The 27898-nt window shown below is 38.6% G+C and overlaps 1 long non-coding RNA gene across 1 annotated transcript; it reads left to right on the top strand.

The window, feature by feature from the left end:
* Positions 1-17367: 17367 nt before the first annotated feature.
* Positions 17368-27671, top strand: LOC110902500. The gene is made up of 2 exons (XR_002571160.2): positions 17368-17929; positions 27538-27671. It is a non-coding gene; the product is annotated as an uncharacterized LOC110902500 (long non-coding RNA).
* Positions 27672-27898: the final 227 nt, after the last annotated feature.

Raw genomic sequence — 27898 nt, forward strand, 5'->3', positions numbered from 1 at the left:
ATTCCCGAACATCATAACACATCATATAAATATCTAATAACTAATCACCTAACTAGATACTTGGATTTCAACTACAAACCAACTATATAGTTAGAACCTAGTCTACTACCCCCCACCTATAATCGGCTAACTAAGCATGGCCCACTAGAGATTTTGTTTTGATAATTTATTAGATTTTGTCTAGTCTTTTATAGACACATTACACAAGAGATAACAAGGTGATGGTGTTTTATATAAGTAACCATGAGTTCTTAACTTTCATTTCTAAAATAAACCAACACACGCAACTTCCCCTTCCTCCTCCCTTGGCTACGGCCGTAAACAACCATCACCTTACCACCATCTTTCACTTCCATTCCATCCATTGTCAAGTAATGTTAAGGTGTTAAAGGTGCACAAAGGAGATAGGAGCTTACAGAAGTTGAAGGACCTTGTTCAATTACTTTTATCCACTTGTTTTCTTCACTTGATCATCCCTAGCCTTGTTGCTAGTGGTAAGAACCTTGATCTTGCTTTTTTACAACTTATATTAGTGGTTAAAAGATGTTACAAGTTGATTGTTATGAAGAACACTAAGAATCACAAGAAGTAAACTTGAACATAAGCTTGAATAATGCAGAAACTAAGTTGTTTATGTGTTGATTTGCTTGTTGATCATTGTTTACTTGTGTAAATGACATAGATCATCATCATAACACATCATATAAATATCTAATAACTAATCACCTAACTAGATACTTGGATTTCAACTACAAACCAACTATATAGTTAGAACCTAGTCTACTACCCCCACCTATAATCGGCTAACTAAGCATGGCCCACTAGAGATTTTGTTTTGATAATTTATTAGATTTTGTCTAGTCTTTTATAGACACATTACACAAGAGATAACAAGGTGATGGTGTTTTATATAAGTAACCATGAGTTCTTAACTTTCATTTCTAAAATAAACCAACACACGCAACTTCCCCTTCCTCCTCCCTTGGCTACGGCCGTAAACAACCATCACCTTACCACCATCTTTCACTTCCATTCCATCCATTGTCAAGTAATGTTAAGGTGTTAAAGGTGCACAAAGGAGATAGGAGCTTACAGAAGTTGAAGGACCTTGTTCAATTACTTTTATCCACTTGTTTTCTTCACTTGATCATCCCTAGCCTTGTTGCTAGTGGTAAGAACCTTGATCTTGCTTTTTTACAACTTATATTAGTGGTTAAAAGATGTTACAAGTTGATTGTTATGAAGAACACTAAGAATCACAAGAAGTAAACTTGAGCATAAGCTTGAATAATGCAGAAACTAAGTTGTTTATGTGTTGATTTGCTTGTTGATCATTGTTTACTTGTGTAAATGACATAGATCATCATATGATCTTGCTAAATCATGATTAAAAACATAATCTAGCAAGATGAGAGGATGAAGGTGTTAAAAGTTAATGGATCATCCTCATGAGAAGCATGAACTTGAAAGGATATGTGGTTTTCTTGTGAAATAATGATCAAAGTAAGTTGTTAATCATGTAGATCTAAAATTTCATGGATGATTTCTTAAGAATCCAAGTTAACAATATAAGTTTTACTAAATCCTGGTTCTTACATAAACAAACCTTATTTTTAATGTTAAAACAAGTATAGAAATATGTTGTTAACAAGAAGAATCAAAGAAGAAACATTTTGAAAATATAAATACAAGTTGTAAAGATCAATCTTCTTTAAAAATGAAGTTTTTAAAGAATCAATCACCCTTGAGAAGGTAACAAGGCTTACTGAGAACACTAATAAATTACTACAAATTTTTACAAATATTCAAGTTCATGAAGTATTAGATCATGCTTGTTTTTGGCAAGAATGGTAAGTGTAGATTGGTTATTGTTGATTATTGGTTGATTATGTTGATTTTTACAAAAGAAAATGATATACCTTCAAGGTATGAAAACCTCCATTTTTAGGGGAAACTATGGCAAAATTTTTCTAAAAATTAAACACTTAGAAAAATATTTCTAAACAAATATTTATAAGTATATTTCAAACCATGGATTGTCACATAAAGTTTGCCATGAATTTTGCTACAAAAATTACAAACATTGGAGGTTGGTTTTTACAAATAAAAGTGACTAAATATGTATTTAGGAAATATATATTTAGAAGGCACCATGCGTGTGATTATTTGTATATTAGGGATTTGAAATAATATAACTCATCAAAATACCAAGAAATTACAATCCAAAATATTACCAAAATTCCAACGATAGGAATATACAAGAATACACAAAATATTGGAGAAACCGAACAAGGAATATAACTCACAAAAAGATTCCGGAATTTAATTCACAAGTATATTTTGGTAAATAATATTTTAGACACCAAGGAAACAAAAATATGATTTTTACAATTACTACAAGAATATACCATATTTTGACAAGAGAAAAATATATCATTTTTGGCAAGTGTAAATATATATTTTTCTTGAAGATTTTAGAAGATATATTATTTTTGAAAGAAATATATATTTTCTTAAACACACATGAAATACAATATTTTTGGGGTGAAAGATATATTTTCTCAAATAAACATGAAATATATCATTTTTGGGGAAAAATAACTTTATATATATTTTCCAAGTTAGACTTGAAAATATAATATTTTTGGAACTTATGAGAAAATACAAATATTTTTGCCAAAGAAAAATTATAAATAATTTTTCTAAATAATATTTATTACAATATATATTTTGGAACATATATTGGTGAACTTTTATTAAAGATAATATTCTGGAAAAATTAATACGAAATTAAGTATAAAGAAGACTTAATAAATACAATATATAAAATACGTATTCTCGTACGTATAAATACACTCCGGAATACGATCCCCATACGTGGCAACATATACAAATACAAGAATACGAATACACCCATCCTTCGGAAGGAAATACATGTACAAATACTCGAAAAGTATTAAGTTAAAATATATTGTTTTAACAATTATTCCAAAAATTTAATAATTATAAGTTAAGTTAAAATATTCATTATTTTAACAAATAATTATATAACATGGAATAATATTGAAGACACAAAGAACGTAACTCAAAGAAACTAATACTAAATCAAGGCACGATCCACCCGACTAATGAACCTTAGTACGTTGTAGGTAGTCGTGTACGCCAGGCGAAGCTTTGAGTTACTGTGATTACAAAGAACGCAAAGCTGTGAGTTCATGTCCCCCTTTTCTTTTAACTGTTTTCAGTTTTATAACTTCGGGGGTGAAGTACATGTTACTAAATGCTTACAAACAATTACAAATGGTATGGTTAGCTAAGGAAAATACTATTAGATCATGTGAAAGGGTAGGCGCACTCTTAAGACCATTAATCCTTGTTTTAGGACCGAGGGACATGAGTGATAGATCTATTTGGGTGTAGCAAGCCCACACCCATGTGGACTGGGGTCTTGGCCCATGAGGTGACTATGTCTTACAGCCGGAGGCCCGGTCCAAAATCTGCTAGGTTTGAGCCTTCCTACGCCGTTTCACACATGTTAATGTATTAGCTACACATTAATTGATCTGTTCCTTGTTGCTTCATACCAGTTTACAAATACATACATACATACTTACAAATGCTTTAAAGGATGACTGATGCACACATACAAAATCTCATGAACTCGCTCAACTTTCGTTGATGTTTTCAAACTACATATATTTCAGGAAATTAAGTATGGATCTGGCGGGCGTTGAAGTTTTCAAGTCATGTCTCAAGTAAATAAAGGTGTCATCCGAAGTCGAAGGGTTTGGGTTATGTATTTTATCTTGGGTGAAATACATGGCTCGAAACCTAGGTTGTTAGTGTCTTTTGTTAAGTCCAGATTGAAACTTAAGACTTGGATTGTTATGTACTAGTAATTGAAGTCTTGTTTTGTGGTTAATCAATGACGGTTGTAATATTTCGAAACTTAGTTTATGGGTGACATCATGGTTTCATCATATAGATGTTTATTATGGTTGAATGCAATGGTATTAAGCAAGTCACACCCAATTCATGCTTCCGCAAAAGTGAGAACAAAATTTTAAAAGATCCAAAATACCCTAACTATTATGGTTAAATGGACAATGAGGTGTCAACATATAAATGGTTAAGAAGGGTTCTCATAGTTCTCACAAGTGTGGTTGGTTCTTCGTGAACTGAATTATATATATATATATATATATATATATATATATATATATATATATATATATATATATATATATATATATATATATATATAGGGGGAGGTTCATTTGAGAAGATTCTTCTTAAAAAAAGAAAAATGAATTAATCTAGATCCCATATTTTTTTGATCAATGGTTGTGAATCAAGATATCATTTTTGTGACAACCCTCACTAAACCAGGTATCCGTACGGTTTAATTAATAATTAATCGCAGCTTAATTACTGTGCTTACTTGAAATTACTGATGAACTGCTACTTGAATTCTGATACTTGTACATACCTGCATCATACTTTACATACCGTCACTACATTATTTACATACTGAACTCTAGTGACAAACATGATGCACAAAAGCACAGTAGCACTATGAACGGATAACCTATTGAACATGCTGATAAAGCCAGCATCAGGCAGATACTGCCTCTAAGGTCTGTATGAGCCAGAAATATTTTACTACACCCATAGTGAGTGTAGGGATACAAGGGTTGTAGAACTGCGTCTCTAGGAATAAGATACAGTGACTGGATGTGCCTAAAACGTACACTGAGCACAAAACTCAGCACTTTAATAAACAATTCAGCTTTTAGTTAACTAATAAAGTGCCAAAACATGAGAAAAATATTACTAGACACTTTCCAAAGTGTCGGGAATAAGTTGTGTCACTAAAAATGGTATTAACGACACTCTAAAGCTTTGTTAAGCACTTTAACGGATTACTATCCAACCGAACAACCGGACTATACCCGGAACATGAAAATATTGCCATTAACATTATTGATCTTTTTCTGAGCCAGTTAGGGTCCCTGAATACCCTAACACCCGCTTTAAAACACAACACACAACTAACCGAGTTAATCCCTAAACTTAACTAAGTTAACCTAACTAATATCTAACTATTAGTTGAAATCCAACTAAGACCCCCCCCCCCAACTAACCGGCCCCAAACTAGAGGGGACACACTTTGGTTTCTTTTATTATTTTAATCCATCATGTTTGATATCTAAAAGGCACAAGATCCTTTGGATTAAGAACTCACTTTTGCCTATAAGTAACATATGATGCACATAAGAACTTTCACCATTCAACACCACACAAAACTCTCTCTTTCCCTCTCTACAACTCTCGGCCGAGCACCCCCATCCCCATCCATCCATTTTCGAGTTTAGTCCATCCAATTCCAACATCACACAAGCATCAAGGGTCACATATTAGGAGGTTTGGTGCAAACGGAAGGCGAAGGACCTCATTCTCTAGCTTTTATCCACCTTATTTGCGCTTAGATTCTTCCCTAGCCTCGAGCTAGTGGTATGTTACTCAAAACACCTTCTCGAACTATTTTGAAGTGGTTAATATGATGTGTAACGGTTAAAACTCGAAATCATACAAGATGATGCTTTAAAGTTTACTAAAAACACAAGTAATGATGGTTAAAAGCTCATATGATGTGTAAATGTTGTAGTATTTTTTTTGTGTGGTTATTTGGACCCGATCTATGTTGTGGTAGCTCGGATCATCATTTAACCCGGGTTGGTCATGATCATGGATCATGACATAAGGTTGTTTTGAATAAAACAAGGGTTAAAGGGTGAAACTCTACCACACACGAATCATGAACTTGTGTAAAAGCATTTTTACTTGTAAAATAGTGTTTAAAACTAGTAGATCTACGTATCTACAAGTGGTATTTTCAAAGGACCGAGTGTCAAGAAAATCATGTTTTCTAAAGACGGATCTTATGATAACTAGAATAATTTTTAGAACACACAAGTGTGTAAACACTTGTGTAACACAAAGTTTCGACAAAATAACTATTTTTGTAAAATTTACAAGAAGATGTACAGACGGACTTTCTATAAAAACGGGGTTTTTACGAAACCGGACTAATTTATATTAAGATCCGCTAAAAGTAATGAGATTTACTTCGTATTTTTGAGTAAATCACAAGTTCATGTGATTTATGCGATTTACATATATATTAACTAGTTTGTTGTGTTGGACGTTGTTTTGATCGAATAAGAAAATTGTTGAATTGATTTGTAAAAGAAAATGATACGCTTGAAAGCGTGGCCACCTCCAGTTACAGAGGAAACTCTGGCGAAATTTTTCCAAAAACCTAACACTTAGAATTATTTTCACTATAAGTGTTAGAAATACTTTTCGACATGTTTTCAAAATATATAAGTTTCGCCACGACTTTATTTACAGAATATCGGAGGTGGGATTTCACAAAATAAAACGTGATATATATTTTTGGTAAATATATTTTTCACAGCGTCACTTGTCAACTATTTTGTCAAGTATATAATATTATTTTTAGAGTAAAAATAATATTATCAAAAGTAACGAATCAAAAATAATGCGAACGCTCTCACGACAATCATATAAGTTACACCGGTAATTACTATTACCACTCGATCGTTAAAACGTAACTTACGCAATTTACGAAAATATTCATGCACGCGTATATTTGACAAAGTATTATTTTGGGAAGATTTTGTAAAGTAAAAATATAATATTTTTGAGAAAAATATTTATATTTTGGGATTGGAAATAAATATATATTAAGTGAGACTTAATGATATAATTCGAACGCACATGTATTTAATTCCCCACCCTTGGGAAGGAAAATAATTACCAAGTATATACGGAATGTAAACACGAAATAGTTGTCTAACTATTTCCTAAAACCTAAACTATAAAGCTAAGGCACGACCGTCCGTCTAATAGAGTTAGTACATGTAGGTCGTTGCACAGCTGCTTGACTTGGAGTATACTTGGTAGAGACGCACCGCTGTGAGTTCATGTCCCCCTTTTCTCTTAACTGTTTTCAGTTTTCTAAACTGCAGGGGTGAAATACATATTACTTTGATTACGAATATTTCTTACATGGTATGGTTAGCGTAAGGAGGGTTGTTACTTAGATCATGTGAATGGGTAGGCAGAAACTTGAGGTCATTAATCCTCAGGGTAGGACCGAGGGGCAGGAGCGATAGATCTATTTGGGTGTAGCGAGCCCAGTCCCAGGCCCAGCATAACGGACCTCGGGATGACTTTGTACCCGGCGCATAAATCTGCTAGGTTTGGGCCTTCCTACTTGCATTTCACACATATCAATGGCCTTGCAAACCATTGGTGATCTCTTTTTCCTTATTTGCTACATACCAGGATTTTTATACAAACAAAGGTTTATTTGCTCACTTACACATGAACTCGCTCAACATTATTGTTGATTTTTCAACTTACATGTATTTCAGGGAATTAAAGGATCTGGCACGGTATGGCACGTTTTCCCGCTGCACTAGTACGAGGTCATCCGGGTTTAGGGAATGTGACTCTTTCCTGGACAAGTCACAGTCCATAAACTGTGTTTGTTGATGTTTATGTTTGTTGAACAATGTTTATGTCGTTAGGTTGTGTTACCGTTAAAACAATGTTATTGTATTTTGGTTTTAAACTTAAACGAAGGGATGATCTTGCATGATTTTATTTCATATAGCTTTGTTATGATTAAGCTATGGTATTAAGAAGTCACACCAAATTAACCACGCTTCCGCAAAGCCAGGGTGTGACAGCTTGGTATCAGAGCTCTGATCATAGCGAACTAGGATTCCATCTCGAGTCTAGACTATGATCACTAGGGCTCTCACGAAAACATTTTTACTGCATACCACTTAAGTCCAGATCCAAAACGTTTTTACAAACAAATGTTGAGCACATTTTATTTATTTATTTTTTTAGGCTCAGTCTTGGAGGCTGAGGCTCGGTCTTGGAGGCCGAGGCTCGATCTAAGAGATCGAGGTAGATGGCTAGTGAGACTAGGAAGAGTAGGCTCAGTCTTGGAGGCTGAGGCTCGGTCTTGGAGGCCGAGGCTCGATCTAAGAGATCGAGGTAGATGGCTAGTGAGACTAGGAAGAGCAGGCTCAGTTTTGGAGGCTGAGGCTCGGTCTTGGATGCCGAGGCTCGATCTAAGAGATCGAGGTAGATGATAGAGCGGTCTTAGAGGCTGGGAGAATTTGGCTAGTGGGACTAGGAATGTCAGTCTAGGAGACTGGGAGGCTAGTGGGACTAGGAGAATTATTTGATTGTTTATTGTTGACTAACATGTTTATATGATTATATGATTGATTATTATACGTATATGTGTTTGTGTTACAAACGTCATGCTTTCCTCATGTACTAGAAAGATGGACACTACGAATCCCATGGCCATAGTATCAGACGACATAGTTTCATTGAAGCACGAGGTGTACATTTCCGATACTACCGGCACAGACAATGACGACTTTCAGCCCTTTTGCGCTGCCTGAAGTCGTAGCAGAGCCTACTGATGGCCATCTTGTTGGGAATTTGCCACTCGCGGTGATCCCTGCTCCGGTGCCCCTTGCCGCTTATCCTGTTGCTGATATGCCCCCCCCCAGACGTGGCCTCTGACGACGATAACGATCTACTAGCGAAGGACCCATTCGAGGGCGAGGCCCTATTGTTGCTGGTATTAGCCTACTGCTTGCGGACGCTCCTGCGGGGGAAACTCATGCCCATTCCCCTGTCCCAGACTCATTTGAGTTTCTGACATCCGCATTTTCGCATATACAGGGAGTGCAGCACCATTCACACGACGCTGACCCTGATATGGCATCATTAGCTGCACCGTTTCCCGCACACAGCTTTGAGTTCGATCACAGTATTGAGGGTGATCCTGTTCTTCCACCTGGTTTTGATCCAGACCATGACCTTGAGTTCATACACTTAGACCAGCCCTTGGAGGATCCTGCAACCCCCTGTGATGGTTGATCCAGCTGATTTTTGAAATGGAGTTTGTTGATCCGGAGCCAGCCGTGGCCCTGAGCCTGGCGTTGCTCTTGACCCCGCATAGGAGCATGACCTTGTTCATGCCGATGCACCTGCTGTTGCTCCTTGGTTGATCATCTGCTTGGACGAGAGAAAATTTGGGGTAACTGTGCAAGATAATTTATTATTACGGGGGCTCACGTAATAACGACTTGTAGTGCACAGAAATCCCGGTGGACTCTGCGAGTCAAGCTAATGAAAACCAATGTAGCAGGAAATAACTAATGACCGAGGCGATGTAGCCTCGAGTTCATTCTATTACAAGCATCAAGCCAAATTGGCAAGCCTATGTGAAGGCTCAGAAATTTATTTCCCCACCCATACATTGAGTACATTTACTTGTAGAACTGGGTGATTACATGATGGCTTATGGTGCTATGTATCTCATAGACAATTGGAATGTTGTCTAACCCGCTTCATGCCGTTTCGGCAGAAGAAAATGCCACCAAGACGCGAAATGCGCATGCCCACCTCAGAGGCGGAACTTCAAAAGATAATTGCTGCAGCTATCGCACAGCACGAGGCCCTACGCTCCGGACCTAGCAGAGGCACCTCAGAAAATAACGGTTGTTCCTACCGGCACTTCCTCAAATTACAAGCCTCCAAAGTTCGACGGCACTGGGGGTGCCATAGCTTTTGTGAAATGGATTGAAAGTATGGAATCCATCTTTCGAGTGAGTGGTTGTACGCCAGAACAACAAGTCCCATACGTTACTGAGTTGTTTCAAGATGGAGCTCGATTATGGTGGAATCTTCAGGTTCGAATAATGGGCCTAACTACAGCATACGTTTTGACTTGGGATAAGTTGAAAGGAATAATGCGTAAGAAGTATTGCGCCCAAACAGAAACCCAGAGGTTGGAAGGTGAATTCCAGAGCCTGATAATGGAAGGTCCGAAAATGTTGGAATTCATGCAAAGACTTCATGATTTGGCACGATTCGTTCCGTACTTGGTAGAACCAGAATTGAGGAAATTAGGACATTTCATTTGGGAACTGGCACCTCAAGTCCTGAGCTTAATGACAGCATCTACGCCACCAACATCTATGGCTGCAAGTAAGATGGGCTTGGCACTCATTACGGAAGTCATTAGACTAGAAAAACTTGCAAACCCTGGCAAAGAGACTCATGTGGAGTCATCAGGAGGTAACAAGCGGAAGTTTTCAAACTTCATGCAGGGCACCAGTGGTGTTGTCAAGAAAGGAGAAGCAAGCATGCCAGCTCAGGTTACAGCTGGTAGCGGAAAGAAAGGAAAAGGATACATGGGCACCCAACCCAAGTGTAATACCTACCAGCGCCACCATTCTGGCCGTTGTGGTTTGAAAGTTTGTGAAGCTTGTGGAAAGACTGGCCACTTGAAGGATTCTTGTTGGGCCATGGCTGGCCAGGGAGGCCAAGGAGGATTTGGAAACAGAAACAATAACCAGGGTGGTAATGGAAATCGCCCACAAGGAAACATTGGAAGAAATGGGAATCGAGGCAACAATGCGAATCAAGCGGGCGCTGTAAATCGTAATCAGAGGAATAATCAAGCTGGTGGAAATGGGCAGAGATCCGGATGCTTCAACTGTGGTGATCTTGGGCACTACAAGAGGAACTGCCCAGAGTTGAACCAAGCCCGTGGAAGGGTTTTCAACATGGAAGCGAGGGAAGCGCGCCAGGATCCCAATGTTGTTGCTGGTACGTTCCTTGTAAACCAACGCTATGCATCCGTTTTATTTGATACTGGCGCCGATTATAGCTTCGTATCGTTAGAATTTAAGAATATGCTTGGTCTAGCCGCTAGTAAATTAGATATTCCGTACTCAATCAAATTGGCTAATGGAAAGTTAGTAGAAGCCAATGAAGTTATCAGAGGCTGTGTGATCGAATTAGGAGAACGTGAGTTTGCTCTGGATCTACTACCAGTCCAGTTGGGAAGCTTCGACGTGGTGGTAGGAATGAATTGGTTATCAGGTAACAAGGCTGAGATAGTTTGTCATGAAAAAGTTGTTCGTATCCCAACCAAAGATGGTGAAACAATTGTGGTTCACGGAGAGAAGCGTGATACGCCGCTAAGAATTATCAGCTGCTTGAAAGCGCGAAAGTGCTTGCAGAAAGGATGTGTTGCTTTCCTGGCACACATTGTAGATAAGAAAGCTGCTGAGCCAAGAATCGAAGACATCCCTGTCGTGAGGGAATATCCAGAAGTCTTCCCAGAGGACTTGCCTGGATTGCCGCCTCAGAGGCAAGTAGAGTTTTGCGTTGACTTAGTTCCAGGCGCTGCACCTGTGGCTAAGGCACCCTATAGACTTGCTCCGTCTGAGATGCAAGAACTGTCGACACAACTTCAAGAGTTGTTAGACAAGGGATTTATCCGACCAAGCTTCTCGCCTTGGGGAGCTCCGGTCCTGTTTGTCAAGAAGAAGGACGGTAGTTTTCGTATGTGCATTGACTACCGGGAATTGAACAAGCTAACGATCAAGAATAGATACCCTCTACCAAGGATTGATGATCTATTTGACCAACTGCAAGGTTCAAGCTTCTATTCAAAGATCGATCTTCGATCTGGATACCATCAGTTAAGGATACAAGAGGAGAGTATCCCGAAGACCGCCTTCAGAACTCGATATGGACACTACGAGTTTCTAGTCATGCCGTTTGGGTTGACAAACGCACCTGCAGTGTTCATGGATTTGATGAATAGAGTTTGCAAGCCGTACTTGGATAAGTTCGTGATAGTGTTCATCGATGATATCTTGATTTATTCAAAGACGAAGGCCGAGCACGAACAGCATTTAAGAGCAATTCTGGAATTGCTGAAGAAGGAACAGCTGTATGCCAAGTTCTCTAAGTGCGAGTTTTGGCTACGAGAAGTGCAATTCCTTGGGCACGTGGTAAATGGAGATGGAATCCACGTGGATTCAACCAAGATCGAAGCGATCAAGTATTGGGAAACGCCAAAGACGCCAACCGAGATTCGACAATTCTTAGGTTTGGCTGGTTATTACCGAAGATTCATTGAGAATTTTTCCAAGATCGCTCAACCATTGACGCTCCTCACGCAGAAAGATAAGAAGTTTGATTGGGGAATCAAACAGGAAGAAGCGTTCCAGATATTGAAGGATAAACTCTGCAACGCGCCAATCTTAGCACTACCAGAAGGTACGGATGATTTTGTGGTATACTGCGACGCTTCGCGTCAAGGATTGGGTTGCGTGTTGATGCAACGCCAAAAAGTTATTGCTTACGCGTCATGTCAGCTGAAGGTACATGAAAAGAACTATACCACACATGAATTGGAGCTTGGCGCAGTGATTTTTGCTTTAAAGATCTGGAGACACTACCTTTATGGTACGAAGTGTACAATATTTACAGATCACAAGAGCCTCCAGCACATATTCAACCAGAAGGAGTTGAATATGAGACAAAGACGATGGGTTAAGCTGTTGAATGACTACGACTGCGAGATTAAGTATCATCCAGGGAAGGCGAATGTGGTCGCCGATGCCCTAAGTCGAAAGGAGAGGATCAAGCCCATAAGGGTTAGGGCTTTGGAAATGATTATCCAGACCGATCTTTCCTTGCGCATTCGTGCCGCGCAGAAGGAAGCTCTCAAGGAAAGAAACCTTGAAGAGGAATACCTCCATGGGATGGAGAAGCTATTGGTACCAAACGGGGAAGGAACATTATGTTTTGAGAAAAGGATTTGGGTTCCTTTGTTTGGAGGATTTGGGTTCACAAGTCGCGGTACTCTATCCACCCTGGAGCGGATAAGATGTACCAAGATCTTAAGGATTATTATTGGTGGCCTAGGATGAAAGGCGATGTGGCTGTTTATGTGAGCAAATGTTTAACTTGCGCTAAGGTTAAAGCGGAATACCAGAAGCCTTCAGGACTTCTGCAACAACCGGAAATTCCCAAGTGGAAGTGGGAACAAATCTCCATGGATTTTGTTACGAAGTTGCCAAGAACGCCAAAGGCCATGACACTATTTGGGTAATAGTGGATCGATTAACGAAGTCAGCACACTTCTTACCTATCAGAGAGAAGGATAATACGAGCAAGTTGGCCGAAATTTACATGAGAGAAATCGTTACACGCCATGGAGTACCTCTCTCCATCATCTCTGATAGAGACGGAAGGTTCGTATCAAGGATTTGGCAATCCTTCCAAGAAGCTTTTGGCTCGCAATTGAATATGAGCACCGCGTTTCACCCACAGACCGACAGGCAAAGCGAAAGGACGATACAGACCCTGGAAGATATGCTGAGAGCATGTGTGATGGATTTGGGTGGTAACTGGGATAAGCATTTGCCTTTGGTTGAGTTTTCATACAACAACAGCTATCACGCCAGTATTGGTATCGCGCCATTCGAAGCTCTTTATGGCCGCAAGTGCAGATCACCGCTTTGTTGGTCTGACGCAGGTGATAGACAGTTGGTTGGTCCTGATGTGGTCCAGGAAACCACAGACAAGATTGAACAGATCCGAGATCGCATCAGTGCGGCTCGTGACCGTCAGAAAGCCTACGCGGATCGAAAAAGAAAGCCTCTGGAGTATGAGGTAGGAGATATGGTTTTGTTGAAAGTATCACCCTGGAAGGGTGTGGCACGCTTTGGGAAGCGTGGGAAGTTGAATCCGCGGTATATTGGTCCGCTTAGAATTCTGGAAAGAATTGGGTCCGTCGCATACAAGTTGGATCTACCTGCCGAACTGAATGGTGTTCATGATACGTTCCACGTATCAAATTTGAGGAAGAGTCCAACGCAAGATACCGTTGTCATTCCTACCGACGAGATTCATGTTGACGACACGCTCCACTTCGTTGAAGAACCTGTTGAGGTTACGGATTGGAAAGTGAACAAGACCCGCCGGAGCAGTGTCAAGCTCGTCAAGGTTCGTTGGAATGCCAGGCATGGTCCTGAATACACCTGGGACCGTGAGGACCGGATGAAAGAGAAATACCCCCACTTATTTCCCAAGAACCCTGCGACTAGAAGCAGAACTTAAAATTTCGGGACGAAATTTTTCTAACGGAGGGAGAATGTGACAACCCTCACTAAACCAGGTATCCGTACGGTTTAATTAATAATTAATTGCTGCTTAATTACTGTGCTTACTTGAAATTATTGATGAACTGCTACTTGAATTTTGATACTTGTACATACCTGCATCATACTTTACATACCGTCACTACATTATTTACATACTGAACTCTAGTGACAAACATGATGCACAAAAGCACAGTAGCACTATGAACGGATAACCTATTGAACATGCTGATAAAGCCAGCATCAGGCAGATACTGCCTCTAAGGTCTGTATGAGCCAGAAATATTTTACTACACCCATAGTGAGTGTAGGGATACAAGGGTTGTAGAACTGCGTCTCTAGGAATAAGATACAGTGACTGGATGTGCCTAAAACGTACATTGAGCACAAAACTCAGCACTTTAATAAACAATTCAGCTTTTAGCTAACTAATAAAGTGCCAAAACATGAGAAAAATATTACTAGACACTTTCCAAAGTGTCGGGAATAAGTTGTGTCACTAAAAATGGTATTAACGACACTCTAAAGCTTTGTTAAGCACTTTAACGGATTACTATCCAACCGAACAACCGGACTATACCCGGAACATGAAAATATTGCCATTAACATTATTGATCTTTTTCTGAGCCAGTTAGGGTCCCTGAATACCCTAACACCCGCTTTAACACACAACTAACCGAGTTAATCCCTAAACTTAACTAAGTTAACCTAACTAATATCTAACTATTAGTTGAAATCCAACTAAGACCCCCCCCCCCCCTCACTAATCGGCCCCAAACTAGAGGGGACACACTTTGGTTTCTTTTATTATTTTAATCCATCATGTTTGATATCTAAAAGGCACAAGATCCTTTGGATTAAGAACTCACTTTTCCCTATAAGTAACATATGATGCACAAAAGAACTTTCACCATTCAACACCACACAAAACTCTCTCTTTCCCTCTCTACAACTCTCGGCCGAGCACCCCCATCCCCATCCATCCATTTTCGAGTTTAGTCCATCCAATTCCAACATCACACAAGCATCAAGGGTCACATATTAGGAGGTTTGGTGCAAACGGAAGGCGTTTTACAAGTTTTTATCGTCCATTAGGCCATGGGGTATGGGGCTTGGGTTGGGGCGTGGGTTGGCTGAAAACGCCCAAGCCACCACCCCGGGGGCTTGGGTTGGGCGTGGCCCCATTGGCGTGGGTTTGAAGCCGGGCGTGGGGCGGGCTAGTAAGTGACATGGCAGGCTCTCAATGGCCAAACCAAACTCATGCCCCCCAACCCAAGCCCCACCATACCCCATGGGCGTGGGTTTGAGTGGTGGGGGCTCCCATTCCACGTGTCAACCAATGCCCCAACCCAAACCCCACCATACCCATGTTCTTACCTATAATCCTTAAAAGGGAAAATTCCATTTCCAGCCATATTTAGCTTGGTTTCTTGTCTACAAACCGGACTTTTTAATTTTTAAACAAATAATGCAATTCACCTTTTTTCCCATAAAACTTATCATATATGGTAGAGGTCATTTTTTTTCTTTAGAACCGACTCTTTACATATAACTAAAAACATTTTATTATAATTAATATGTCTGTAGGTCATTTTCTTATTATAAATCCGGGTTGCATCTGTTTGTTCAGTGGTTAGGCTGGAGGGTGTGGGATAAAGTCCCTATGGACTTTATCACGGCACGTCAGATCCACATTAGACCGGGGGCTTTAAGCCCCTATGGATAACGCCCCCGTCATCATTACCTAATTATTTTTTTAATTTAAGTTTAAACATTATTTAATTTTGATATATTAATTTATAACTCATAATTTAAATAATAAAAATAAAATGCCATAATTTAATTAAAAAAATACAATGTCATAATTAAAATAAAAAAATACAATGTCATAATTAAAATAAAAAAAATACAAAGTCACTCGTCGTCTTCGTCGTCTCCTCCTTGTTCACGATAAAACCATAGGTATTCGGTAAGACCAGCTCGAAGGTTATGGTGTGTGTTCCTGTCACGTATCTTCGATCGAATAACTTCTATTTCAGCGTATGTTAGTGGTGGGTTCGTCGGTTGGTTAGTTTCTTCATAAGTTTCTTCACAAAACGCTCTACCCGAGTCCTCCAATATCATGTTATGCAAAATGATGCACGTACACATGACGTTTCTCATTTTACTTTTTTAAGTATCCTCGACGGCTAGGCGATGATAGACCATCTCTTTTTTAACACACCGAAAGCCCCCTCGATATCTTTTCTAGCTGACTTTTGTTTTTTCTTGAAATACAATCTTTTTTCGTCATCTGGACATGAAAGAGTTTTTATCAACGTCGCCCACTCGGGATAAATACCGTTTGTAAGATAGTACCCATACTTATACTCCACGTCGTTTGCATAGAATGAAGTATCTGGTGCAACAACATCTATGACATCGTCGAAAAGATTCGAAGACATTACAACTGCGATGTCATTGTTCGTTCGCAACGGCCATGCTAAAGTACGCATGCCAAATCCATAAATCTTGAGAAACGATCGCTTGTACTATTAGGGTAGGACTATCGTGGTCACCACGATGGTGTTGCCCTTTCCAAGCGGTTGGACATGCCGCCCAATCCCAGTGTGTGTAATCAAGACTACCCAACGTCCAGGAAACTCGTGTATCCGCTGATGGGCCTCGTATAAAAGTGGAACGTCAGCAGCGGTTGGCATCCTCAAATATCGTCTCCCGTACAGAAAGATAACACCTAATAAAATAGTGTTAATAAAAAATAATAACAACGTAAATTAAAAATAATAACAATGTAAATTAAAAATAATAACAATAAGAATAAAAATAGTAATCTGTAAATTAAAAAAATATTAATAATAACAACAAGAATAAAAATTATCTTCATATAAATTTTCAAGAGAATCACGACACATTCTTGACGACATCCTTAAATATTCATCCCACGAATCACTCGCTGTGCCGTACGCTAGTTGCCTAATTACTGTCGTACACTTTTGTATTCCAGAGAAACCAACTTTGTGACTAGCACTTTCTCTTTGTGTGAAAAAGGTGAATTCGCCTGCAAGATCATTAGAAATTTTTAGGAAAAGACGGCAGCTCATACGAAACCTACGCTTAAACTGAACATCATCATACAACAGATTTTCAAAAATAATCTTGCATTAGACGTTCATGAGCTCCTAACCGATCTCGTTCAAGAGCCGGTTTTCTGGTAAGCGATTTAGATGTAACACCCCAAAAACGGGTTTATTAATTATAATAAAGTAACCGAAAATAAACGGGTAAAATACTGTAGTGATAAAAATAAACCCAGTAAATATTAGGATCTAAATAAGTAAGCCTAATATTAACTAAAGAGTGAATCAAAGCTTTGGAGGAAATAAAGCTTATAAAAGACCCGAGGTAACGGGGTGTATGTAACACCCTAAAACATAAATCCTTTTATTATAAATCCGAGTTTAATAATTGTAACATCCCTATTTTCATCATAAATAAAAATTGACAAAACTTCCTAACTATGTATTTTATCTATGATAAATAAAACAATATTGTTGTAGCATATAAGGTTTCAATTAAAAACCTTATTTAGAAACTTAGTAGAGAGTATTTTGTAAATGATCAAGAAGGAGGGGTGAATGTGGAAATATGAGTTATAGTTAACTAAATAAGTCAAGGAGGAAAAGAAATCTCCAGAACCTTGATACGTGCAGTGAGGTATATGACGATGGAGAAAAAGAGACCAAGAGAAAGTGATTTCCAACTTGAAATCTGGAAATTCAAAGTGTAAATCTTGTTAATGCAAGTTTATAATCTGATTTCTAGCATCATCATCTCTTTTTGTAAGTACATATTCTTCTTGTTCATCTCCTTTTTCTTTTATGTGGAGATATATGTGGGGTTTGATGATAACATGAGAAATTGAATGATTTTTTTTATGCTATTTGTATTCAGAATCATATATGTATATGATAAGAATTCATCAATTTAATTGTCTACTTTGTGTCTTAGATGAATTAATAATCTAGGGTTCATAATGAAATTGGGGCTTTTGTATAAGTTGTAGTGGGCACATGACATGATGACTCTTGAATTGATTTTAAATATAGTTTGGTTCATAATAACTAAGTTTGATGTTTCTAACATAATGCAAGTGTTTAATTGGTGTTCGAGCCATGAAATAAGGGTGTATATATATTTTGTCATGCTTTATAAATATATATATTTATTTTTGTTATTCACCCGATTTTTGTATAATTTCCATTACTTGGTAATGGTTATATATTTGTCCAAATATATATAGTTATGTCCAAAAATTGTCCAAAGTCCATATATTTGAGGAATATATTTATATAGATATATTTTCTTGTATTTGTCCATATACTCCCCTTGTGAGGATTTTGGTGTATACTTGTATACGGTATCCCCATGTATTTGTATGTGTATTTTAGTATTTATATTCCTTGAGAGTATTTGTGACATCTGTGCCTCCACGGCCATCAAACAAATACCAAATCAATGAAATATTGTATTTCATACTTGGGATTTGTATAAATATGTGTATCATTTGCACATATCAATTCTCGTTCGATTTCAAGCTCTAAATCGCTTTCTGGAAAGTTATACGCGAACTGATGCGTAAACGTAATCAGTTTAGCGCGACAAACACTCCGGAATAGTGACATAGGCTTAACATACCTTAAATAACCTTTACATAACTTAGAAATAAGTTTTGGAAGGTTTGGTGTGTCGAAATCAAGTTTATTCGCTTACAGGGACTAATTTCGACAAACTGCGAAAGCATGCCGATTCGTACTGTAACGAACATTCCGGAACTTTATCATAAGTTAAACATGCCCTAAATATCCTTTACATAGCTTAGAAATAGACTTTGAGGTGTTTGGTGTGCAAAAATAAACTTATTGGTCATTCAGGGACTAAAAGCGTCAAAAAGTGCACAAGTTTGCATTTCGCGCATATCTTACGTTCTGAATATATCCGGACATCCAAAAATTTATGTAATCATTAAAATATTATATTTTAGTGATTGGCATGATAAAATTCCATTCGTCGCTCAATTTGGATTGTTTTTGCGTTCGTTACGACTTCCGTCGTAATTAACCGAACAACGCAACTGTACGACCAAACGAACCGACAGAAACATTGAATTTGGTCATTTAGCTCGTTTTTGACGGTTTTGATCAGTGGTTTTCAAAGCTAGGGGCTGGTTTGTGTGGGGAACAAGTCCCCCAATCTTTCCTTGACACTTGTATGGCTTCGATCATGCCCTCCTCTCCAAGAAACGATCCTAACGGTTTGCGAAAAACTATATATAGCCATGCTCACCTCCTCATTCTTTGCTCATTCATTCTTCTCCTCTCTACCATCATTTGGAAGGCTCACTCAAGTGTTTGGAGCTTTCTAATCTCATTGGGAACTTGGTTTTCTTGTAGAAAAGATAGCAAGGACCCATTGTGAGCATTCTTTCATTCTTTTTATTGTTTTCCTAGTTTGGAAGTCAAATATAGTTTGACTTTCAGCTTTGACCACGAGATGGTCAACGAGAAGTTCGTTTGAACTTCACAACGTTAGCGTAATCACGTTGGTTATAGTCCTTAGTGACTATACCCACTGATTACCACGTTGACTAGGCGTAGTGACGAGTCGTAGTTTCGGTCAAAATGCGCATTTAAGCGTATTTTGCAACCAAACTACTCTTGGTATCAAAACACTTTGTTTTGATATCAAAATCTATTTTCTAACTTAGGTAAGCATGTTTTAACATGCTTAGCTCGTCACTTTTAGTTTAGTGCTTGTTTAGAGTCGTAAGTCAAGCGGTCTAAACCACCGCTTAGACTTTCGAACTCGACCCGTTTGGTCGATCTTTAGGATCCGACCAAGCATGTTTAGTGACCATAGTTGCATAGGGAATAATCTTCCGAGGTTATACCTTATGGTCACCGAGTTTAAGTAGTTGTATGATAGGTAGATTATATGCCTTAGGTAAATTACCAAAATGCCCTTTTCATGCATAATTGGACTCTAAGCATATGTAACCTAACTTTTGTCACCTAAACTGATTATGCAACTTATTTAAACATGTTTAGGCATATAATACTTGTCATAGGACTAGTTAGACTTCTCGAACGCGCGTTTGCGCGCACGACGCGTTAAAGTAGCGTAAGCTACCTTAATGGGTCGTAACGGGTCGAAAGCACTTAGGTTAGGTTTCAATTTAGTATGTAGGCATTGTTAAACCATGTCATATGAGTTCCAATAACTCATTTGGTTTACAAGACCTCATCCTATCCGATCCTCCGACTTAGGTCCGGTTTATTTATATAGTTATTAGGTTGCCGATTGATTCCGTGCTCCCTCTAGCTTTGCTTGGTTGTTGTTCAAAGACCGCTAAGCATTCTCAGGCGAGTACATAGTTCCCCTATTTTACTGTTTTCAATTGTTTTGGGGTGATCCATATGTGTTAAATGATTTCAATGTTTTAACGATGATTTTTGAAAACGATTGAAATGGTTTATATTAAATTAATAACGATTTTGATAAAGTGAACAAACTTGTTGGTTGTAATTACATAACGAATAACATTCATTAATTTTGGCCAAACCAACCAGTATTAGGTTATGGTACCATAGGATCTGACAAATCTCGTTATCAGACTGCACCCATTGTTATGTGTGGGTTAGGTGGGTAGCGACCGAATCTGTGATTGTTAATTTACCCTTAGGTAGTTTATTAATACGAAAGGCGAGGTAATCGAGTCACGAAGGTTTGAATGTTATTAGCGAGACGACCAAAAGTAGTTTCACTATTAAAACGAGTTAAACGATTTTGGGATAAGTTACACGATTTGAAATAACTTAAACGAAATAAACGATTTGGTTAAACGATTGGTTTTGGGATGTGATTAGATAATGGGACAGGTGTAGCATGATAAAAGCATGGTAGATACGCCGCCGGTACATCTTATATATAAATGCTCTTATCATATTACATTTTGTGTCATTATTTAGTTCACTGGGGAAACGATTTTAAAACGATGTCACACAACGAGGTTTTTGAAATGATATAAACCATACGAGTTTTGTTAACGAGCTTTTACGAGATTTTTACAAATTGATTTAACTAAATGTTTTGGGTTAAGAATCATGGCTACGAGATTTTAAAACAAACTATAACCAATTTGATTTGAGTTGGTTATTTATGTTGTAATACACTTTTCAAAACAAGGTATGTATTTTGACTCTTGGAGTCTAACGAGGTCCTACAACATATAAACTAGCCATGAATCGGACACTCTCATAAAACCTATATACTCGCCAACATTTCTTTGCTGACTTTGTTTTCACATATGTTTCAGGTATTGTTGAATGATGTTGATTGCTAGGATGCATACTCATATAGGACAGGACGAGGCCTTAGTGACTTAATAACAATGATAGACTATGTTTAACTTGTTTGTTAGATTTCAAGACGATGTAAATGTTTAATGTTTAATAAAACGAAACTTCAAATTTCCGTGTGTTTTGAAACAATGATTCTGTTACAACACTCCCCGATGTTTCCGCCACGTTTTGTTGTTTTATCGTGGTCGGGGTGTGACAGAAAAGTTGGTATCAGAGCTCATGGTTATAGGGAATTAGGTTATTAGTAATGCTTTGACCTAGTCTATAACCTTCCTAGGACCCTAACACAAGATTCTTGTGTTTAGATCTTAAAACAATACCGTCACCTATCCTTAGGTGATAACCATAACGAGAACACAATAATAAATCCGCTTCGAAAATTAATCATCTGTCCTAGGATGATTGATTACTAGGTTTTAAACCCTCTGTTATATGGTTTTGAACCCTTCTAATTTGATTCATCTTTGGCCTTGTGCCTTCTGAGTTTCCAAAATCTCGTCAAAGTTTGGGTCTAAATAATGCGAACACGTGCAAACTGGAAGAGTGAATGCATGTACCCTGAGTTTTCTGTCTAAGGCTAGAGTGTTCGTACAAATCCGCAGTATCGGACCAGTCACTCTTACCTGGGAACTCTTGGGGTGAGTGTTCACTTATAGGCGAGCATGTCTTCAGTGATACATTAATATGACCCATTTACTTTGATTAATCACTGTCTCATTTGTTTGCCTTAGGTAACAAACAAATGATCGCAATTTTTATGCGTTGTCATTCTGTTTTGATTACCCGATAGCATTTCATTCATTTCTTCCTATGTCTTCCTTTTCCACTAGAATGTCACTTCATCGCAACGACGCTCAGATGTCCGAACAGGCTACTAAAGTTGCCCAACGAATAGGCGAAGTAATCCTGAAGACTGCTGAATTAGTTGTTGCCATGTCCCGTCTCCAGGATGAAACCACCCGAGAAGCAACAAAGGAAGCAGAAGCCAAGCCTTCGAAAAGGTCAAAGAAGCGTAAGACCTCAAAGAATCCTCCAGCCGTTGCACCAAATCAAGCAGGACCTGGTCAGGTGGCAACACCACCAGCCAAGAAGGGGTATTTGGGAACTGCTCCTTTCTGCAATCGATGCAATGGCCATCATTCGAATCAAGCACCTTGTTTCAAATGTACTCACTGCGGGCGATGGGGACATTTGGTTAACATGTGCCGCTTTGTCATCCAAAACAAAGCTGTTGCAGGTCCTACTGTTGCTCGAGCACCATACGAAAGAAACAGCCCCTTTGTGTCATCAGTGTAACCTCCATCACCATGCTAGTGTCAAATGCCAAATATGCCTCAAGTGTGGACTTGTTGGTCATTTGGCAAGAGACTGCCGTTCAGTCGCTATGTTAAACCAAACTATTCAGAACCCTGTTCAACTTCAAGCAAATCCAGCACAAGCTCGTTTTCCTCTTGGAACTTGCTACTTCTATGACGAGACGAGTCATTTCAGGGACGAATACCCAAAGTTTGTCAATACAAATCTGACCCACGGATGAGCATGGGGCTGATTAGAAGAAGCTACTGCTTGAAATAATTGGAAACTTATGCTTTTTTTTCTTTTGTTGAACTCTGAAACAACCTGTTTGGTTTATAAATAAATCGTTGTTCACAATTCTGATGTACAAGTGTAGTTACATGTGTGTATGGCATACCCCTATAATACCTACACAAAAGAACTATGTTCTTTACAAACTACTCTTGTAAGTTGTTCCATCCATGTGATCGCTCATGATTTCCTCGAAAAATTTTAAGTACTCGTTTCAAGAAAACGAAGTACCAAATATAAGTGACATCTTGAGTAATCACTTTAAATCCTTGGTTAGATAACTAAGAGTATTTTCGATCTTATACCCAACCTCCAAATTCTGCTTCATATGTCGCCTTGGCATAGCTAGCACCTCAACTTCATGAGGATTCAACCTCGCGTGTCGACTTAAGCACGTCTAGTGCAAGGTTTCAAAATTCATCTTTCAACATAAGTGTTTCACAAGTTCATCTTCAAGTTTAACCATGGATCTTTCGAGATCCATGCTTAAACTTGTTAGATCTAAGCTTCTAACAAGCTTAACATACTAGATCTAAACACACATTCAACACATCAACTTCATCACATACACCAAAAATCACTAAAATTACTTGTTTTCTTCATGATTATGTTCGATCTTCTCATATTCATCCTTTAAAGTTTAGTTACTTAGATGGTGTGACTTGTACATAACATAAACATGAACTAAAATAGTGATTAAGAGGCTTACAACTAGCTCTATTGGCTAGGGAAGTGGCAAGAACAAAGTGAAGATGAAAATTGAAGAAATCAAGTGGATAAAAGCTCCTCAAAGTGGTCCTTCAACTTCTAGCACTTGTAGTCTTCTTAGATAGCCTCCATACACCTTAGAACAAGCTTGGAAGTGTTGTAGGATGAATGAAAATGAAGGTATGTATGTATGGTAGTGTTGCCGTGAGCTAGGGAGAGGGAGAGAAGAAGATGGGAGTTTTTGAAAGTGAGAATGATAATAATGAAGTCTTGAAGTTCCTAGTTTCTTTTATCCCCCAACCATATAATATCCACAAGGTTATGTGCACAATATCAAGGGAACATTAAGATTATTTTTATCAAAGAGAAGTGGGGCCCTTGGGTCGGTTTTCGAATGAGGGGGGGGGGGTTAAGTGCAAATTGTTGAAAGTTGGAGGTTTAAAGTGTAAACTACAAGGTTTAAGTTAGTTTAAGTGTGTTTAGGTGTTTTTATGATTTTTAAGGTGTTCTATCACCAATACTAGCTTAATATCATAAAAACAATGCTTCTAGTTAAATTTTGATGTTTTGGGTAGTGTCCGGTTATTGATTTCGTTAAAGTGCTAAGTTATGCAACTTTACTAGGTATGAAGCACCTTTTGTGACAGTTTTAATTCCTGACACTTTGTAAGTTATTCTGGACACTAAAACATCAATTCTGCATAATATTTTGGTGTTAAAATGCTATTTTAGCTGATTTTCTGCTGAATTCTGCAGAAGCATTTAAAGTGAGTTGCGGGTGTCTTTTAGGGCATAGTTTAGCTTCCGGAAAGTGTATCTGATAACCCTTGTATCCACACTTCAGTTTTATGTGTAGTTGATGTTGGACCTACTCCTAGGCCCTAAATCTATTGTCTGACTGCTTTCTGCGGAAGTGCTGACACAGTGTGTCTTATCGGTGAGTTTACTAGTCTTTCTGACACAACGCTTAATGTAACGCACAATGCAATATTTGAAGTATAAAACATGCATGAATTCATATGTAAATCAAGTAATCACATAATGTTGACGTTTAAGCACATAGTTGCAGATAATAAATAATAAATAAATAGTACGGAAATTACCGGTTTGGTGCCAGTTGTCACAGTCTCCCCCGTTAAAAGAATGTCGTCCTGAAATTCAAGCTGAGTTATCTCTCGCAGGAGCTTTCTCGAATAGGTGGGAGTACTTGGCTTTAAACTTGTCTTCGCCTTCCCACGTGTACTCGGGTCCGTGTTTAGAGTTCCAACGTACCTTGACAAGTTTAATGCGACTCCTCCTCGTTTTCTCGATCTTCCAATCCATTACCCCAACAGGCTGTTTTGTAAATCAGAGTTTGTCGTTGATGTGTATGTAACACCCTGTGTTTCGGAAGTCAAAGTCAAAGTCAAGATTGAAGTCAAAGGAAGAAAAGATTGCTAATTGCGATCTGTCACTCCTTGCTCAACTACTGTTTTGACTTGTTTGACTTGTAATCGAATCTTTTATTTTATTTGCTTTTGTTGTATTATGTGGAGTGTCTAGTAATAATCGAGGTTTAATCGACATTTATCGCATGTTTTATCGCTTTATCGCTTATCGCATCGCAATCGCATTCGCAACTCGAATTATGCGTTCTGGATATTGTTTTATGTGTGTGTGCTATTTATGTGTTACTTGTGCATCTTTAATTATGTTTATGTTTGTGGTTATTAATTGAAACGCAATCGCAACTCTATCGCAACCGAATCGCAAACGCTAAACGCCAGTTATTTATGATGATTGTATGTTAGATATAGTATTTGTGTGTTTATTATTTAACCTATCGCTTCGCTCACTTGAAACGCATCGCATCGCAACGCTCAACACGCGAATCGAAACGACAAAAAGTCAACACGCCGGACGCCTGGATCGAGTGGCCAACCGATCGAGTGCCATCCGATCGGTGACCAATCCGACCCTTATGCACTTTCCTCTTTTGGAAACCCTATAAATACCCTCCTGTCACATCATTTGTGATGTGACAGCTCCTCCATTCGACCAACCGCACTCAAGCCTCCTTTCTCTCGATTTCTCACGATTCTTGTAAGTTTTCAACCTAAATCTTGTACTTCTATGATCTACACGCACTCCTTCATCTTTTTCACCTTTGAATCTTAACTTTTAAATGTGAAATCAACGGATTTGAGGTGTTCTAGGATGAGGTCATCATGGAGTTCTTATGAACTTAAAGTGATGGCCTCATTCCACCAAGAACAACTCAGATCTGAAGGATTTCCACATGAATCAACAATGTTTTTGCACAGATCTACACATATTCATGGTTAAGAGGATTGCAAGATGGTTTTCTAACTTTCTTCCAACTCTTTTACACTCAATGCACTAAAAAACCGATAGAATCGGAGCTCGTTCTGATCTTCTACTCTTTCTTAGTGATGTGTTGGTTCAAGATCTAAATTCTATCTAAGAGACAACTGATTTCGGGTTAAACATGAACCACCGTCTCGAACAGTTAACTGATCGGGCTAGGGTGATTCCTGTTCGATCGGATCACCTGGGTCTTGATGGGGTTCCTGTGGTTTAGCACGTTGTCATGTCGTCTCGAGCAAACCGCCAAACTTAACGACAACACGATCAGGTCGTGGGACGGATTGCCGTCCGATCGGATTGCACTTGAGGTTTAACACTTAAATTTTTATTTCAACTTTTCAAAGATCTGAATGTCGAACGGATTGCCGTCCGATCAGATTGCCATCTGATTGAACGACCATCCGACCATGTGACATTTGGAACTTCGACACTTAACTATTTTCAACATTTCAAAGATCATCAGTAACTAACGGATTGCCACCCGATCGGATTGCTATCTGATCGAGTGACAAACCTGCTGTGAACTTGTTCTCACTAAGTGTCCTGCCAATCGGATCGCTATCTGATCGAACGACCGTTCGATCGACCGACCGGAAGGGTAGGGATACTTCTCTGTTTTCAAAATGCTACAACGAAAACTTCAAAGCCATCACACACAAACACATCCTTACCAAACAGATGTTAATCCAATTGAATGGCCATACGATCGGATGACCATTCGAACGGATTGACATCTGATCGGATGGTCAATCGATCGGATTGCCATCCCATCGGATTACCATCCGACACTTGGTCACTTTTCGTCGTTTAACGCGCCGCTCAATGTTTATGCTATCGTTAACTGTTCAGGCTAATCTCTCTCAGCGTTCCCTTCAATCCAAGAGAGTGTTTACTTGTTAAACACAATATGTGAGTATACTCGATTCCTTTTTGCTTTACGCACTTTTGGGTGTTACATACATTACTTATTCTAAATCACAATCGACACACAATGCAAACACTATTTATACGCTGACTGTTATTACATGCTACGTGTTATTCGATGAATGCTTGTATGTTATGTTAACACAGTGATTGTTGCCTGACACCTTAGCAACGATAGTACTATAGTTTGGACTCAGCACCTGTCGTGGACAGGGGTTGTTAAGGGCTTTACTTCACGTGTCCCAGTGGGGATATGTGTTGCGCATTCTACAACTCGCAGTCACGTATGTGCATATTTCTCTGTCGATAACCTACTAGCTTTCACTTTGCTACATGTTACATCCTAGTTATGCGTAAACTATTTCGAACTCTATTATACTATTAAACTTGTATGCTCACCTTTACACTATGTGTATTGACTTTTATTTTAACGTATGTGGCAGGTGTTTAAGATGCTAGGAATTGCTGTGCTTTGGTGAATCAAGCTAGGGGTCTAGTTATGTCACGCTTAAATCTGAGTCATCGGAACAGTATTTGTTTTTGAGACTATTATTTGTAATTACTGTTTTTATTTGGATATGTTGTGGTATGGGACATGATGTTTAATTATCTGGTAATGAATAGTTGTTATGGATACCATGGACAATCTGTTTCGCTCAGTGCCATGCCCTGATGTTTCCGCCATCGGTTGGGGTGTGACAGATTGGTATCAGAGCCATAACTATAGGGAATTAGGCAAGACTCGACCTAGTCCGGGTCGACGTCTTAGAAATGACCTAGTCTATAGTTTAAGTACCAACAGAC

This window comes from Helianthus annuus, chromosome 13 (assembly GCF_002127325.2).
Source record: "Helianthus annuus cultivar XRQ/B chromosome 13, HanXRQr2.0-SUNRISE, whole genome shotgun sequence".
Classification (NCBI taxonomy): domain Eukaryota; kingdom Viridiplantae; phylum Streptophyta; class Magnoliopsida; order Asterales; family Asteraceae; genus Helianthus; species Helianthus annuus.